The following is a 14,143-nucleotide window of genomic DNA, read 5'->3' as shown; positions in this document are numbered from 1 at the left end:
TTTATTCAAAGTTGGTACAAGGACATTGACCAATGTCATAGATATGCACGTCATTTTGTTTTGTGATACGATCCAATATGGCCGCCAGGCGGCCATTTTATTACGATTTTTTCATGTACAGAGCCATAACTCAGACATGTTTCAACCGATTTTATTCAAGTTGGTAAAAGGACATTGACCAATGTCATAGATATGCATGTCGATTTGTTTTGTGATACGATCCAATATGGCCGCCAGGCGGCCATTTTATTACGATTTTTCATATACAGTGCCATAACTCAGACATGTTTTAACCGATTTTATTCAAAGTTGGTACAAGGACATTGACCAATGTCATAGATATGCATGTCAATTTGTTTTGTGATACAATCCAATATGGCTGCTGTGTGGCCATTTTATTACGATTTTTTCATATGCAGAGGCATAACTCAGGCAAATCTCAACCGATTTTATTCAAAGTTGGTACAAGGACATTGACCTATGTCTTACATATGTACGTCAATTTGTTATGTGATACGATCCAGTATGGCCGCTAGGCAGCCATTTTATTACGATATTTTCATGTACAGAGCAATAACTCAGACATGTTTCAACGGATTTTATTCAAAGTTGGTACAAGGAGATTGACTAATGTCATACATATGCATGTCAATTTGTTATGTGATACGATCCAATATGGCTGCCTTGCGGCCATTTTATTACGATTTTTTCCTGTCGAGGGCCATAATACTCTAAGGCATATCTTAACCGATTTTATTCAAAGTTGGTACAAGGACATTAAACTATGTCATACATATGTTTGTCAATTTGTTTCTTGATATGATCCAATATGGCTGCATGGCAGCCATTTTGTTACAACTTTTTCGTGTCCTTAGCCAAAACTTGGGCATGTCTCAATTAATGAAGAGGACTCTATCCTCTTAGGACATGTAATCAAAGTACCCATTAACAAGTGGGGACTGTGTCATCAACGATGACTTGTTCAAATCGTATACTGTAGTTTCGGTCAGGCTGATCGTTTGAAAAATCTCGGTTATGCTTAAATTTAACTTGTTTGAACTTTGGGTTGATTAACCTGATATTCACTACCTTGTCACATCTTTGTCGCAGTTTTCCTTTTTAAGTCAGCTGAACCAGAATCAAAATGTGCCGCCGGATGACAAAGAAGTTCATTGACACTGCGTTGTCTTAATGATAGGTAAACGCTCAGCTGACGTGTTCTCTTTTGTCAGTAGGAATACTTGAACACGTTTACAAATCCCTATATGTTCATGAAGCCTGGTATCTGCAACTTAAGGATATACAATCCATGCATAGCTGGCTATTCATGATTAATTTCTATTCTATTTCCATTTGATTACGGTAACCATAGTTGAAATTGATGTAATATGACCTCACCAAGATAAATGCATAGATGTTTGAAATGTTGATATGAGCCGGGAAAACAATCTTACATTAAACTAATTGATGGAAAAAATATAACGATCTGATTGGTCGAGACCCGATAATTAAAGCGAAAATACGAGATAATACCACAGGTGGAAAACACGCGAGCTCCCGGTCAGAGCAGGAACCCCTATTTAATATTTCTCAAAACAGTATTTCAATATACTGTATAACGTAATTGCAACAAACCACCTCATTGAGGGTATGCCGCTCTGTTTTGAACTGTTCACAACATACATACTCGCTATGGCTTATTCATGTATGTATTGAACTGACCAAAATCTCATGGTTTCCCGCTATTTCGATGGTTTATTGCTTAATTATAAGCGATTATATTGAGGATACCGTCTAACTTACGTGAGACCACATCTGGCTCTATCAACGCTCTGCAAACTCACCCGTGTCGTCACAGTGCCTTCGACACCGTGAGACTTGTTCATTCAACGTGTTCAATGACGACTAGGTGAATTATCCAAACGATGTCGTCTCGTCCTACACAGAGCATCCGCTCGTCTTATCTGTCTGGCAAACTTTTATGCCTTTTGTGTTGGACATGTTAAACGGATATTGAAAGAAAAAAAAACGTTATCAGCACATCCCTCTCAAAAATCTCGAGAGGAAGGGTGGTTCAATTTACCAGCAAGATTCACATCATTAATTACTAGCAAATGTAATTGCTTTTCCCTTTGCTCTGTTGCCATGACAGCGAGTGATAAAAGTCCTGAAATGTATTTTATCAGCTTCACCAATCACATTACAAGCTGCAGCGATATGTGAAGTATGAATCAGCAAGCAACAAATGTCTTTTCGATGAAGTCATTAGAAGCTGCTGAACGCAACTCATGTATGGCTGATGGAGTTTAACAGTGATGTAGAAAGAGTGGAGGGTGATAATCACCTCGGCTACAGTGGGTTGGAATGACAAGGATTTACCTAGCCATGCAGAAGACACAAAGTTGGCGGGAAAGGGAGTAGATCGAGCGAACAACATGCAAATACAAGTAACAGGGGTAGTATTACAGGCCTGCTGCCTCATAAGAATGGTTTACCATATTTATTTATTTGGAAAATCATCATTGTATGTGTCTGTCAATGTGAAAATAATACCAGTATGACAACATGGCTTGTATTTAAATGAACAACAAATTATAAATCCATCTCTTTCGGAATAATTTTTGCAAGTCATTACTTTACCAACGAAACATTTCAATCGTGTACAGAGCCTAATTTTAGGTTGATGCAAAACTAAGGGATTACCTTATCTACTGAATTGCAAATTTTACCTGTCAATGACGTCATCGTTCAATCTTTTGGCTGTAAATCGTTCCTTTGAGAGACACGCTTGAATGTTGTTAAGCAAATTATTTTGTAAACTACTTAGTTTTAGAGCCCACTCCACAAGAATTTGCAATCGTTCAGTAGTTCAGTAGTTTTGAAACTGGAGATTTCATACCGCCATCGTTCGTCTTTAGTGTGGACAAAGGTGAAAGGCAAGGATCTCATCTTAGATGAACATTTCAGGGTACTATGTTGTTACACATTAGATCAAATACTCTTTCTGTGTATGTCAGTACATTTACAGCAGCTAAAGTCTAGGTACTGCAGATGGAGGTATGAATATGAATATGAATAACAGGTACTGCTTTAAGTAGATCACATACGTAAGCTTGTTAACAAACACACATCATACCCACATATCCGTCCATCCAGCCATTCCCCCATCCATCCATCCATCCATCCATGGATGTATCCATCCATCAATCGAGCCAATGGATCCATACATCCATGCACCCATCTATCCCATTGCTCATACATACATACATACATACATACATACATACATACATACATACATACATACATACATACATACATACATACATACATACATACATACATACATACATACATACATACATACATACATACACACTCACACATACACACATACATACATACATACATACATACATACATACATACATACATACATACATACATACATACATACATACATACATACACGCCTACGCTTCAAGGTCAATGCCTCGTGGATTATTTCGCCTTTCAGTTTGTTACAGTGAGAGAAAAGCTTAAGTCCTAAGGATAAATTTCCAAAGCCGGGTAATCACCAGCTTGGGGCTTCCATCATGTTTTTCGTGATAGAACCTAGCGGGTAAATGGTGGATGAAAGTCACCTAGTCGTCTGCGTATGAATAATTGAAGATGACTAATATCGAACCAATTTCAGTCAATTCTCTAGAGAATTAGTATACCGCATTGTAGACCAAATTACTGAAAATTGTACCCCAAAGGACCGTACATAAACACATACAGTCAATTATGAGAGTAACTCTCCCTACGGGCTTGTCTTACCACATCTAAATGAGACCAACTTTGACCTTCATGAGGTTATCTTAGCCAATAAGACCTAAATTCACATAAGCCGGAATATGCGACCAAGCCAAACATTGAACTTGTGAGAAACGAGCCACTATCTCACTGAACAGGTGAGCAAAATAATTCAACAGCTAAAGAACTTTTTGCTGGATTTGCGTACTACACCTATGTAATATTAGCAGGAAGTCTGCTTCCTCAAGACATGAGAAATATGAATCATGCTGACTTGTGATAAGATATGTTGCAAGTGTTACTAGCCCATGGAAAAGGCATGTCATAGCAACATGGAATATTCTGTGTTACTGTCCTTGACCGCAGGGCATGACGTGTCACTCATGAAATAATACCCGTGCTCCTCCAAGTGCGCCGCAAGGCTGACAGGTTCATACACATTTATCATCTACTCAGCTTGCAAGGTTCAGGACAGAATTCGCCTCTTTCGACGTGCAGCTACACATAACAGTTAACCGCCGCCACGTCCGCTGCATGTTTCTTCTCCATTAGCCAGCCACATTTCGGATGTTCACTACGTTGTTCCCCGTATAATAACTGTAGGATTAGCTTTCTTTTCCATTGCGAATCCTGCATTTTGCAAGGTTTCAACTTTCTGCCAGTAAAATGCAACATGGGCTGTCCAACTTGTGGTACTTCTACCGTCAAATACGCGTACTTTGTATATTTTGACTTTGCATACATGCCAGTTATGCAAAGAAGTCTGTAGCAAGTTTGGGTTTCATATTATTAAGGGAAGTGTGGAAATCTTCTGTCTTCTATTCAAAAGACGCTATACTGGGCTAGTAATTTTCTGTAAAATGTATGTTTTTTTAAAGTTTTATATGAGTCGGTGATGCTAGAGGTACACGCATGCATAATCAAATTAGACACGTAGCGTGTACATCTGTAGCGTCCTTCTTTCGGTCCACACATTTATGAAAAACAATATTACTCACATAAATTAGACTGAACTGATACGAGTCTGTGTCTGGTTTCAACCATTTCATTGAAATGAAAGGGTATCGTTGTTTCAAATAATTACTGTGTTTCACATTTTGCGGAACACTGTGTACGTCAGCTGCAATTTTCATTATGATTTATGTGTCTTTATGAGAAAAAGAAAATGAATGTTTTTGTTGACGTTGAATTAATGCCAGCTAATTAAGAAACGACTCAGGCGTGAACGTACTGTATTATAATGGAAGAGAGACAAGGAGACAAGAGGTTGGCGATCGGTTAATTTATGCGTAGATTGAAGGATGATGGATGGGCGAATAAACAGAATAACTGACAGACAGACAGATGAGTAGCCAGGCAGGTAGGTATAGGCAAGTAGACACTGGCCAGTCAGGTAGGACGGAACACAGGCACGCACAGGTAGTCAGTGAGATGGGTGATCTAGGTAGATGAGTGTAGGTAGATATGTAGATCAATGTTTCAGGGCTAGCAGACAAATAATGAAAGATCTTATATGTAGACAAACAGACTGTACGAGAGCAGGCACAAAGAAAGAAAGAAACAGCGATTGGCAAATGGATGGGGTGATGGGTGTAAACATTTCAAAGAGTTAGCGCAAGCGCAAAGTAGGCTTGCAATCGTCGTGTCATTTTGAGGAAAGCGTAATGAAGACAAAAACATTAACGATATGCTCTAGTTTCTGCAGATGACCCTCATCTAATCAGTCCCAACTGTGCAAAATTATCACGCCTTGCAATTAGGCATCTACAACGTTAACGTTTCTGGTTCACAAGCATCATCTTGGAATGCACACAAATGTCATGTTTCTATCTAAGCACTCTCGTCGCCTCGTTATTGTTGCAGAGATAGAATCCTACTGTAGTCGGAGATCCTCCTGGGGAGAAGCCATACGGAGCCCTGTCGTATTTCCTCGTCGCTAAGTCATAATAGTAAGCTCTTACACACGTTTGACAATACAATTGGAAAACCAATTGGCATGTGCGTGATGAACAGGGTGAGTATATAAACGTAGTTACACTTTCTCCTTCTGACTCAATGCTCTAGACCAAACCGTAGAAGCCTGTGTGCATGGTAATATAGAATTATAAACGACTAGAAGTGAAGAAGACTGGAAAGTTTAGAGGCTTACAAATTATTTCTACCTCGCTTGCTTTGTGGTATACATGAACAATTGCCATTCGGTCTGTTTCCGACAGACCTTTGGCAGATAGCACTGTGCTAACCGATGATGCAGTTTACTGGCCTAAAAAAATTACACGAATTACGTACCCAGCGTTTTGAAAGGCTTCTTGAAAACTTACATCGGTCTCAGCCAAGGTGAGTTCGGGTGATTTAGCGACGTAATCTTTTGTATGAAATCATAGCATGGGCTGCGTTTGAAGTGTTCTAACGTGACATAATTTCACATTGTCTCCGATAAGAGAAGCCTTGGAGGTGGCGAAATTTCCAGTTATATGGGAAAAGAGAACTCTAGGGGCTGAACTGGACGTCTACGTAAAAAGTATTCTACAGTGGCTTAAAAGTCTCCGAGTTTTCAAATTAAGATCTGTCTTTTTCCAGATAAATGCGGAAGGTGTATGAATTTTACGTCAACACTACTCGTTGATAATTTGCCATACGTAAGGCCTAACCATAATGATATGGTTCCATTAAAAGAGCCCCTTCTACATTATCTTCAATACACCCCATGCACTTAGCTTTCTAATTCCTGTTGTCCCTACAAAGCATGTTCTTTTTACGGTAAACTAAATGTTACAGGAAAGCCCACCTTTATTGCTCTGAGCAATTTGTGCTCTACCTATAGATAATGAACTGAAATAATTATATACACTTCAATATACTTACGCAGGATTCCCACCAGAATAGTGTTGTACTAGTGTTGTAAATTCGCATTGGTGTCGACAACCCCTTTTATGAACGCTTTTTAAAATCTGCGTGGAATATCGTGGAAGTAGAATTAACGATATCTTAATAACACATAACATTTTCGGTGGACATCAATTGACCCTAATGGTGTGTACTCATGACGTCATCTCATTTCTGATCTGAAACATGTGAAAAGATTAACAACTAAGCTAACTAACGCAAACAATTTCTGATATTTATCTAAGTGCATAAGTCCATTGTTCAGAAAACCGTCCATTATAGCGCTAATTTTCAATTTCTGACAACAGTCGGTTCTATAAAAGGCACCTTAGTTTTTTTGAATCACGCGGTATATTTGAAGTTTTTCCTTCGGAGAATATCTTTGTTAAGAGCGATGCTCGCTATCAGTATTCGTCGTAACTTTACGTTAACTTACGGATTCAAGTAGTGCGACGCCCATCTCTCCTTTATATTACTTCTAATTGCATGTTTCAGAAATCTTTTTTACGGAGAAATACCATAATTGATTCTTTAGAACACTTTTAAAGCGGTAGCCACGCAACGGAGTCCTTGCTATGCAAAGATACGGTGCGTTTGTAAATTAGGTATTCATCACGCGTGCGTGTGTCTTCCTACAAAACGTGTTATCCGCCCGACCGCAACCCACCTCTGATTGGATGTATACATGAGATAGGTATACTGCCATAAGAATTGTAAATGACTTGTTATCGAGGTGACTAGAATTGACAAATCAGTCTCGCTGTGATTTTTGTTACAGAGGCGACAGAAGTGATCCGGTCCACGGTAACTTTTCCATCGCAGTCTACACACATTTTGAATACTTACAAGCAATGGATTCCAGCGACTCAAGCGCATTGGAGGATTTTGATGATGTTAGTATCAGAAGAGGCCGATCGAGATTGAAACACATAATTCCACCTGTTGAACTGAAAATACTTTATGGAATTATCTGTCTCATTTTATCGATATCATCATTCCTGCCGGCATTCATCTTTTTGGGAGTTGGCTCTGTGCTGGCACCCGTGAAGGTCAACGGACTCAACATATTTCTCATCATCGGCGGGATTTTCCTCTTGATTGGACTGTGTTTCGCCAGTGCCACAGTGGTGCTGTGCTGCAAGGCACGTGCAGAGAAAAACGACCTTGCACAAAGCCACATCCATAACTGCAAACACAGCATTTGCAGATGTAGATCAACGTACGAGCCGATAGCTTCTGTGTGACAGTTTGCGTTCAACTGGCAGAAATCGCTGCCCTTTGCATAGGACCCTTTGCTGTACGACAATTGGAGGGAATCCCCCAAAGGACAGAGGATATATTCTAGGATCGGTTTAGTCAAACTAACGGCAATTGTTGAGTCACATAAGTTTACTACAATTTAATGCTTTTTAACACTGACTTCTTTAATGCCTTGTCGATAAAATTACCTGAAAATGAACAAAAAACCCAGAGACATGTGCAATCACAGTAAAACGTTATTTTAAGCAATTATGTCTACATTGCTTCAGGGTGCATGGGGTTGATAACCTTGTTACCATGGTATTTATCTATCGATATGATCTTGCATTTGATTAAGGCGAACAAGCGTGCGTTTCGCCAACCTGCGTGACTGTCTGACGAACGCGGAAAATATCAAACCGAGATTATCAAGCTGTCGCCAAAGGACACTTTGGAACCGAACGATGTGTTTTGCCCTATTTCTGGCAACCGCAATACTGACAATTGAGACTGGCAGAAACCTGATTGACTCGTCCGCTAACTTATTCCATAATATTTGTACGGGACCATAAAATACGTGTGCCTGATTGTTGCAAGTACGAAGAACTTCGTAGAAAGTAAACGAAAGCGCCGTAGAGTAACATTACGTTCGACGCTCAAATAGAACAAGTGACCCAGTATTTTGCGCCACAAACTTCTGCACACGGCTGTTGAGAAAGACAAATCTAATACAGACATTGGATCAACCGCTCAGAAGATATCAGCAGATTGCATTATATCATGCTGTATGAAACTTGATAAATGGACATCGTCATTTATCTTAATTTGAAAACTATCCAACTTTGTTGTTACACTGAACCATATGGAAGCCAAGGAACCTATGAAATACACATTTATGTTCGTTTCTATGCGGACTGGCAACAGCTGCCTCGGAATTTCCCGCAGAATGACATTGTACTTCATTTTATGGTCGTTTTCTGTTTTATTTTCATAGCACGTATTCGTCGTTAAAATTTTATGTACGTTACCATGGATACTGACTAGTCAGAGGTTTTCAAAGTTACGCATCGCCCAGATAGTTGAAAATAATTCCATAAAAATTGTGATTTTTGTTGAAAACGCGGCATTTCTTGTCATAGTTTGGCCAACAAAAATGTAGACGTATACACATATTGACTGGGTGAAAATCGTCGTGCTTAAACGTTTGTATTTCCCGCCGAATTAAATTTCAGATTGAGACACTAGAATATATACAAGTGACGACATCCTTTGTTTAGTAAGGATTGTTGTTCATTTGTGTAACAGCCGCCATTTTACGGATTACCAGAACACAGAAAACTCATACAACGTACAGCTGATATTACATTATAATGCCAGAATGATATTAGGTATTGAGTTGTACATTAAAATACAATCATTATTATATTTTATATCATTATATTAATCTTCGGGTTATTTGTTCGAATTTATGCTTTTCTCGAACCAAACAGTCGTGTCATGTATTTAAATTCAAAACATTCAATGTTGGTATTTGCTGCACAATAACATTTTGATACCCGGGCAAGTCAATGGAATATTGAAAACATATAAAACCTTTGATCACTCTATGATATTATACCGATGGCTGTACTTGTCGTGTGTTTGACTTGGTTTCCAATGTGACATCAAATGCAAAACGAAGACATCAATAGTTCGCGATCATTATCGACACGGCCCATAAAAAAGTGTGAAGTGGCATCCGCTAAATGTGACCTCAAGCCTTCAACAAGTGTACACGTTCACATAACCCATGGACAAGAAACTTATTACAGCTACGCACCAATCGATTTACCCAACCTGTGTACGTACCACCCTACGAACCACCCAACTAACCATTACCAAAAAGCAAACTGCAAGTTAACACAATTTTTGGGGGTGACATATTATATCGTTTGCTGTTGCAAGTGAATTTGTTTTTCACATATCACATTCCGTTTTTTCGCTTTACGTTTTCCTTGCAACACAGAAGGGCATGTTACCCCACTGTCTTCCAGACGAAGTTGTTTTTTTACTAGTAATGAGCAACCACTTTATAATGCTCATGGAATCATCGGAAATCAAGACCAATCTATCCATTGTGGGAAAATACCGCCGTAAGGATATCTGGCTCTGGAGCCGCACAAGGAAGTTAAACACGTATACGTCACACCGTGTTGACTGTAGAGTATCTTCGAAATTCATCCGTGCATTTCTCTTTCCTGTGAATAATACAGAACTGCCTGTTCAAATAAAGCTTTACTTGAAGACAGACCACAAAGTATCATCGAGCTGATTTAAAGGTTTGGAGTATACGGAACTGCGCCTGCGCGGCTTTCCTGTTTACAAGCAATGTATGTTATGCAAGATGCATTGCGTCATCATAGCTGCAATATTTAAGTAGTACGATGTACATTATGACAAACACGTTTTAACTTCCATCTATCGCCAACGTACCTTGGATACAGTGTTTTCATTGGTAGTATGGGTCCCATATGACCTTTGAGCGAAGTTCCGACACTCCCGGTAAATCATTTTCAAGCTATAATGAACCTGCAGATGTTGATTTTTATCTACAATTTTTTCACTTCAAAATTTAATGTGAACGGAGCCCGGAACTGATTATGCACCTTAATAAAAATGCAAGATGGACGAATTCAGTCAGGAGCCATGATTAAAATATTTTATGTCTCACTGATCGAATATAGAGAATGTCGGCATGGATTTTAGATTTCATTATTGCTTGCTGACTTTAAGTCGAAGGAAAAAGAAAGCAAATGGAAAATTAACCCACTATATCTGAAAATGAGAGAAAGATTTCATTTGCGGCTGGTTTTGAAAGGTAGATCGAGTTACTGAAAACGCAAATTTCTCTCTTTCATGTCACCTCAGGTTCCGCGTTTTTCACTTAGAATATGTAATTGAATTTCACAAAAAGGATAACCCAATGTGGCTTAAATGACAGAGTAATTTGTTTAATGAAATCAGCCGACATTCTTCAGCTCATTAAAATTTCATTTAGACATGATGGTTTTAATCAACTCATCTGAACAGTATCTTTTAGCCTGTGAACTTTGCTGCCGACAAACGCAGAGCCAACGTACGTGCTCGTGTACCAATATTCCTTGTCATCAATCTTAAAACTTGTGCTTTCTGGTCAAATTACTACTATTCCGAAACTTTTAAAACTTAACTTCAGGATTATTTCTATAATTTTATTCGGACAATAATACATATATTTTGATGGTATCCGTCTTTTCGTAGTTTTGGTATATCCCGTTTTTTTCTGAATACAGTTTCCTTCCATAAAACTCTGTCGATAGCTTTAAGCTTTAAGATAAATTTTGACGGTTGAAAGTGTGACCTTAATTAATGTACTAGAGTGCGCCTCGGGGACAGATAGTCTGACTCTCAAATTTCTACAATACTTTTTGATCTACCACTTGTGGGGGCTCATTTTAGTGAACAATGATACTTGTTTTATTATGGGCCTGGATCGAGGCTATGAGTGGGATGGTCCCTGGACGAGGCCACCCACACGTGCCTGGAGTTGCCTGTGTACATGCATAGAGACTTCTCTCCATGCATGTACACAGGCAACTCCAGGCACCTGTGAGGCCACCTAACAGTTAATCACATTTGGCTTCGACCTTAGGCATTCCCCACCCTCCCTTCCAATCCTACTTGCTTGCAAATTGATGGCACTCTAAGGTCGAAGCCAATTGTGATTAACTATTAGGTGGCTTCGTCCCGGGACCGTCCCACTCACAGCCTCGAACCCGGCCCCAATAAACTATATAAAACAAATATTATTGTTCACTTAAATGATGCCTATACTGTAATCATACAGACAGACACAAGTGTTGGGGTCAACGTCAACAACTTTTCCAATGTTGACTGGCTACTCATGAGCCGATTTCCGCCGAAGGCCCCCAACACCAGTGGTAGGTGCTAGCCCTCCGTCGCACTGAAAGTAGCGTCATTGTCGCTAAGTGAGTCCATGCTTTTTAATGGGTTTGTAAAATTCATTTTCAAGCTCTTTGAGAAAGAAAAACTTTCACTGTCTTGATTTTTCGAAAATCAAAACTGTAATTCCCCTCCCCCGTAGCGTTAGCAGGAATGGCGGCCGTTTTGAATTTTCAATATCACAAAATGTTGGCAATTTATTTCGCTAGTTCCAAACTTTGCACGGTGACCCTGATTTTTTTATTTTTTATTTGGTAAGAGAATGATTGAAAGTTTTATTGAGGAAAGTTTGAGCATAAGTTAAAGTCTTTATTTTTTGAGGCGCACACTACCTTGAATTTGTGATATTATATACTAACAACGAATTTAACAAATTTAATAGTCCGTTTTTTGGGATAGCTTTCCAATTTCTGTGAAAATGTTAACATCCTCTAGTCGATATCATTTGTATATACATATGTATGTATGTATGTATGTATGTATGTATGTATGTATGTATGTATGTATGTATGTATGTATGTATGTATGTATGTATGTATGTATGTATGTATGTATGTATGTAGGTAGGTAGGTAGGTAGGTAGGTAGGTAGGTAGGTAGGTAGGTAGGTAGGTAGGTAGGTAGGTAGGTAGGTAGGTAGGTAGGTAGGTAGGTAGGTAGGTAGGTAGGTATACCGACCAAATTCAAAACTAATCAATGAGGAGAAACAGTAACAGAAAACGTAACATCACATGGTTCAAACCCTCTTTCAGTAAAAACGTGGAAACTAATACCGGCAAGAAATTTCTTCAACATGTTGATAAACAATTTTCAAAGGGGTCCAAACTTCTCAAGGTCTTCAATAGAAACACGATTAAAGTAAGTTACAGCTGCATGAAGAATATGGTCGGTATAATCAAGTCCTATAATAAGAGGGTAATCATCGGAAGCCAGCGTAAAGATCAACCATCTGTTTGTAACTGCCGGGACAAGTGTGCATGCCCGTTAAAAGGTGACCGTCAAGCCAGAAGTGTTGTTCACAAGGCAAAGTTTCAACGGGAGTCGATATGGAGGTTTGCATCGGCCTCACTGACAACACCTTCAAGACGTACTTCGCTAATCACGTCATAGACAGTAGTGACTCTCGCCGCTACTGTCTATGATCCAATGCAATCATCTCCTAACAAAGTTTATGAGAACAGTGCTGAATTATCAAGAACAAGGACCAGGCCTTTGGCGTACTATGGTTTTATTAACAAAGCATCGATTTACCCTAACATAAGCATTTGCTTATCAGAAAAAACTACACATTATCAATGCTGATAAATCTACGATGTTAAACGCTCAGAGTTGGTTTCAAAATCTCGCCACAAAACGTATATTATTTATCAAATTTCAACAGCACCCACAACAAAATATAATGCTATGTCCCAACCACAGAAATGAAAGTGTAGAACTGAGGATATTTTAAAGTTCTAACTGTCTGTCTGAAGATTGCAGGATGCATGAAACTTAAGGAAGAGATATGACATGTATTATTTTGTAATTTCAATGTGATTTGTGTTATTACACACACATATATATATACAACGTTCTGCTTTTAGCATCGCACTGTCATTTCTCAGGAGGACATCTGTGTATTACATATTGTGGGTAGATACAAGGTAAAAGATAGGTGAAGGGTTGGAGTTTCTTATCATATCCGTCATTTACAATCTTAGCTTTGAAGACATCACTATTGATCGCTTATTCGTAGACTGATACCCTCGTACTTCACATGTGGTAGTGCCTTTTGCACAGGTAATCCTCTGCGTAGTGTATTAGACTTGCTTTACGATTTCACGTATTAGTACTGAACTCTACCCTAGCTGAGCAACCGAACAACAGACAATGTCATTTGTGTGCATCGATGCGAAAGATGGTGCACCCAACTTAACCATAAATTAACGGATTATCGATGCTAATCTAGTCCTGATTCCCGATGATGACTGGGATTATTTCCTCCAGAATCTTTTTCACCTTGGGTATATAGAACATTTTACAGCAAAGTTGGTCACTTATAACGGAAGGGTTTTGAGCTGTACGACTTGTCTCCGATGAAGATTAACGTTTTCATTTCATACACAAGTCCCTCTCATGTTTCACACTAATGATCTCAGATGGCAAAGCATACTTATCGCCTCGGAGTGTAATCACCAATATTTCGGAGTAAAGATTGATATATGGTCGCAGATAAATCTGAAGTGACTTAAATCAACTTT

The 14,143-nt window shown here is 38.9% G+C and overlaps 1 long non-coding RNA gene across 2 annotated transcripts in view; it reads left to right on the top strand.

The window, feature by feature from the left end:
• Positions 1-9,538, top strand: part of LOC139151952 (uncharacterized) — a 54,204-nt gene extending 44,666 nt beyond the window's left edge. For both annotated transcript variants that reach the window (XR_011556518.1, XR_011556517.1), the window contains exons 2-3: positions 5,662-5,812; positions 7,463-9,538. This is a non-coding gene — a long non-coding RNA (uncharacterized lncRNA). The remainder of the gene's footprint in view (positions 1-5,661; positions 5,813-7,462) is intronic.
• Positions 9,539-14,143: the final 4,605 nt, after the last annotated feature.

Source organism: Ptychodera flava, chromosome 15 (genome assembly GCF_041260155.1).
Source record: "Ptychodera flava strain L36383 chromosome 15, AS_Pfla_20210202, whole genome shotgun sequence".
NCBI lineage: Eukaryota > Metazoa > Hemichordata > Enteropneusta > Ptychoderidae > Ptychodera > Ptychodera flava.
The sequence above is the reverse complement of the archived record's forward strand: the minus strand, read 5'-3'. Positions and strand labels throughout refer to the sequence as shown.